This window comes from Frankliniella occidentalis, unplaced genomic scaffold (genome assembly GCF_000697945.3).
Source record: "Frankliniella occidentalis isolate FOCC.00 unplaced genomic scaffold, Focc_3.1 Scaffold170, whole genome shotgun sequence".
Lineage (NCBI taxonomy): Eukaryota > Metazoa > Arthropoda > Insecta > Thysanoptera > Thripidae > Frankliniella > Frankliniella occidentalis.
The window spans coordinates 445,996-450,582 of NW_026267296.1; positions in this window are offsets into that span (position 1 = coordinate 445,996).

Here is a 4,587-nt window from a genome sequence, read left to right on the forward strand (position 1 = left end):
GATTCAATAATGCCGACAAGCGTATTCCACCCCCTCCACCCTCCACGACCCGCTTATATCCTGCTCCCCCGGAAGTGGAGACCAATAGGCACAGCGATGTACGACATATCGGCGGGACAGAGCCGAGGAGCGGTACACTGAAAAAATATTTAGGTCTCCACGACAAAAAAAAATTGTAGCTGCAACTAAAATGGTGTTCAGTCTGCCCGATTAGTTATAACAATAAGACGTTCGGCTACAATCCGATGTGTTTGAGTGGAGCTTCCAAACACTCCAAGCACGTCAGAACGTCTCATGGTTGTGAATCAGAGGGCAGGACTGAACAACAATTCAGTTACTTCAACTTCAATGAGGGAGGGTTCGGACGTCAGTTACAACAGCCAAAATACTTTTCCTCCGTGTAGAGCGGTGGTCGGTCAGTGTCAAGAGAATGACAGTACACGGACAGAAATAAATCGGTCGTCAGAACTAAATTCTAGTTAATTTCGGATCAAAAATTATTGAGGTAACTAATAATTTGTTGTCAGAACCAAGATTAAGTTGCCAGAACACAAGCTGTTCGGTGCTTGAGCTAAACGCATTCGTTCTAAAAGCAAAACAACGAATTGGCTCTTGCAGCGACATGATTTGTTTTAGCAACCAACTCTTGGCTCTCTGACAACTGAATATCCGTTACCACAACTACACTGTAAGAAATTTTCAGGGCAAAATTACGCAGGTGGGTGAGTAAACGCCCCTTTCCCGGGCCGCAATGAGTAAATTTCCCGGTCCAATTACTGACTAATTTCGCTATCCATAGCATGGGACATTTCCATGCACATGGATAGGGGAACATGTTTTGCGTATCCACATGGTAATCTTCCATTTGTATAAATTCTAGACGTTTGCGTATCCAAGTGGTAATTTTAATTGTGGATAGGTAAGACCGCATGTCCCTATCCAAATGGTAAATTTGCACGTGCAAAAGTAGATCAGTTAGTAAGAAGAAAAAAATGACGATATGCAGGTTCCCAACCTGTTGGCGTTCCCCTCTCAACTGCTATGAGCGGCTGGTGCCTGCCGATATACCGAAATATCTGTTAGACCTGATGGGAGTAGAACCCGTAACCTCCGAGCTCGAGAGCGCGCACGCTACCCCTCACCCATCGGCTACCTTTGGGAGGGGACGCGCCGATAGATGATGTCTTCTCAAAGGAACGAGGTCTGTTTACATCTATAGATTGTCTTTGCTTTCAACGGTGACGAAATGGACGACACGGACTTCCATCTAAGACCCACGACTCGCTCTTGCATTCGATAGTCTGTCGCGTGTCAGGAATCCTATGGCATGTAAACACCAATCCAGTGCTTCCTAAAATTACCATTTGGATGTGTAACTGGCATCTCCCGAAGCACCCAGCAATTTTCGACATCATATGAAATGTAAATTTACCATGTGGATATGTAAATTGCCATGTGGATATGTAAACTACCAAAAAAAGTTCAAAAAGTAATTTTCTCTGAACAAACGTAAATTTTACCAGTTATTGTGCAAATAACTTTACCGAGCGGGTGGAGAGTAAAGATTTCCCAGTCCATTGATTGGCAACATAGTTTTCAAGGCCACGGGGTGAAATTTACCCACTACTTGACAGATAAAATTACGCCCGTTTTTTTACAGTGTAACATTTACCGATTATAATTAACTAATTATTAGTTCTGCTGACCAATCAATTTTTGTTTCGATATTTAATTAACTTACCAGGATGGCGAAGAGGCGACCGCAGCGCTTTCGGAGCGTGAGGACCCCGTCATAGCCATGACGGCTACGCTTCTGGTGCTCCAGCCACAGCGGGATCATGACGTTGTCCTGCGCCAGGCAGGCGGGGATGATTATCCGCAGCGGAAGCAGCAGGGCTTGCTCGGGGGCCGCAGGGGGGCGGGCTTAGCAGCGCAGCGGGAGTTCAGGGCGCTGCGGAGGGAAGACCGGGCCGGCCTCGGAACAAGGTCGCGGTGGGCGCACATCAAGGCGGAGGCTGCAGCACCATCTGGACGGGCGTGAGCCCGGCCCGGATCTTCTTCTCATATTCTTCTCATATAAAAAGACGGCCCTCTCCCCTGTCTGATAGCGTGCGGGCCCCGCGGCAATACGCTCGGGGCGCTGCTCTGCTCGGGGCGACTGCTCGGGCCCTCGGCGAGCAGTGCATTTCGAAAAATAGAGCAGGCGATGGGAGTCTGCGGGGAAGAGTAAGAGGGGAGGAGGGGGGGGGGGCGCCCACGAACGACACGCTACGACGAGGCGGGCAGGGCAATCTTGTTATCAAAGCAGGGAGAACCATCGCAAAAGTGGGAATCGGAGATGGGAGGGGGAGTGGGGTCGAGCTGCGTGTAGTGTGGTCCAGGAGAGCAACTCGTGCCTTCGTCTCCGGAACGGCGAGCGCTAGCAGGAGGGGTTACAGAGCTCCCTGAAAATACTCGATATAGGGTTGGAAAGTTTCCGGAAAATTTCCGAAAAAAGCAAAAAGTAGAAAGTTTCCCACAAAAAAAAAAACGGAAATTTTCCCGGGTTTTGGAAAATTTCCGTTTCTTCCGGGAATTTTCGGGAATTTTACGGAAATTTTCCGGGAATTTTGGAAAATTTACAACCCAAACTCGATAACGCCATCTAAATCAAATGGGACATGGTGAGGGCGTGGCGCGAGCGAATCAGAATATCGCTTTCGTATACATCACGCATAGCTTCGCCTTTGTCGCACTCACGGGGCAACGCCACTATGAACGCTTTCTGAATCAGTCGGCTGTTCCCTGTTCCCACGAGAGCAGTCTTTAGAGCAGTCCTCCGCGCGCCCCTCCCTCACCCTCGAGTCTCGGCGGGGTAGAGGGTAGGCAGGTCTGGTGCGCGCGCGTGTATGGCGGGACAGCATAGCTGCACGGGGCCCCTCCCGCTGGAGCGCGGGGACGGTGAGGGCCTGAGGTGTGTGGAGCGAGGCGCGCCCAACTCGAAAAACAACTGTGTAAACTGGATAACAAGAAAAAAAAGAAAAAAAAAGAGATTACCTGGTGAATACCAACATCGGTGATCTGTGTACACCTGAGTGCCACAGTTGGGCACCCCTCGGCGTGGAGTCAGTGCCCGGCGTGGCGGCCGCCGGTCTGCGGGGTCTGCAGCCCCCAGGCAAACACCACCGTACTGCGTAACGCTCCGTACGCTGACCGGTCGCTCTGTGGGTGTGCAACGTTCCCCTCACAAGAGTTTACAAACAGTCGGGCTAAAGATAGTGCGAGCTTCTGAGCTCTCAATGACCTGGGGTCAGTGCAGAATGTCCACATTAGAGGGGAAAGGTAAAACACCGAGTAGCTCGCGTACCAGGTGGCTGATTAACCCCGCGCACTATACTGCGTACGTCAGGGCGGGTTGCCTACTCGCTCGGCTCGCGGGACAATAGGCAAGCCTCCGTGAGATGCAGGATAACTACAGAAGGTGTCACCTGGGACAGTGTCTTTTTGCACGCCCTCTTGGCTGTTACACGGTTGAAGGAGACGAGCACATTAGCGGTGTGAGTGATGATCACCTCGAGAGAGAGACTGTTGAGTTTGTGCTCTTACATGATCACTGGTGTAAATCCCATCAGGATTTCCTGATAGTAATTCTAAAGTTTCTGATCGTTTCGGCGGTTTCTGATGGTTTTCCCCCGTTCCTTATGGTTGTTTTCCTGATCGTACTCTGAAGACCTGATCGTATTTTTATATATTCTGATGGTAATGTATTGTTCTGATAGTTATATGTCTGATAGTATAAGAATTTGTCTTGATCGTACTGTCTGGGTCTGATCGTACCCGACAACGTCTGATCGTAACATGCTGATGGTAGCTTTCTTACCTGATCGTCCGTGGTCTGATGGTAAGATGTGCTGATTGTCTGCAGTCTGATGGTAAGATGTTTTCCTGATAGTCACTGGTATTTCTGATGGTATAACCCACAAGTACTATCAGAGTCACTGCTGATGGTGTCTCCATAGTCTGCTGGTACAGAATGAGCGATTATCGACTAGAAATATACCCGCGTCCGCCCGCGTCCGTCCGCCCGCCCGCCGGTAGGCCACCAGTGCGGCAGGCGTGTTTTGCGGGTCTGCCTACTCAGACCGCAGCAGGGGCTGGAGCGCGAGCGCCGCCGTTCAAATTTAATATATCACCTCGTGGAGCTGCTCGGCCGTGACCACAGCACTAACCGGGCGGGGATGCGAATCTACCAAACACCGTCAAGGGCCCAAAGAGCCGATGTAGACGTGGCAACCCCCGGACGTCGTGGGCAGCGTGGTCTGTACTTGTCGCACTCATGGCCGACAAGCATCAGGCGGGAGAGAGAGAGAACAACTCGGCCAGGGAAAGCAGCAGAACTTCAGCATCCTCAAGCTCGTTGGCGTGCGCTCCGGGCCCAGTCATAGTAAGGGCCCGCGACAGGCACGTCACGTCGTAGTACAGGACGACGCGGCCCGCGGACTAGAGGAACTCACCCTGCCCGCCATGCTGCTGATCGTGCTGCCGACCCTGTGCGACATGGAGCTGCCGGCCGGCCCAGGCCGGTGGGCTTGAACTACAGGACGGAGG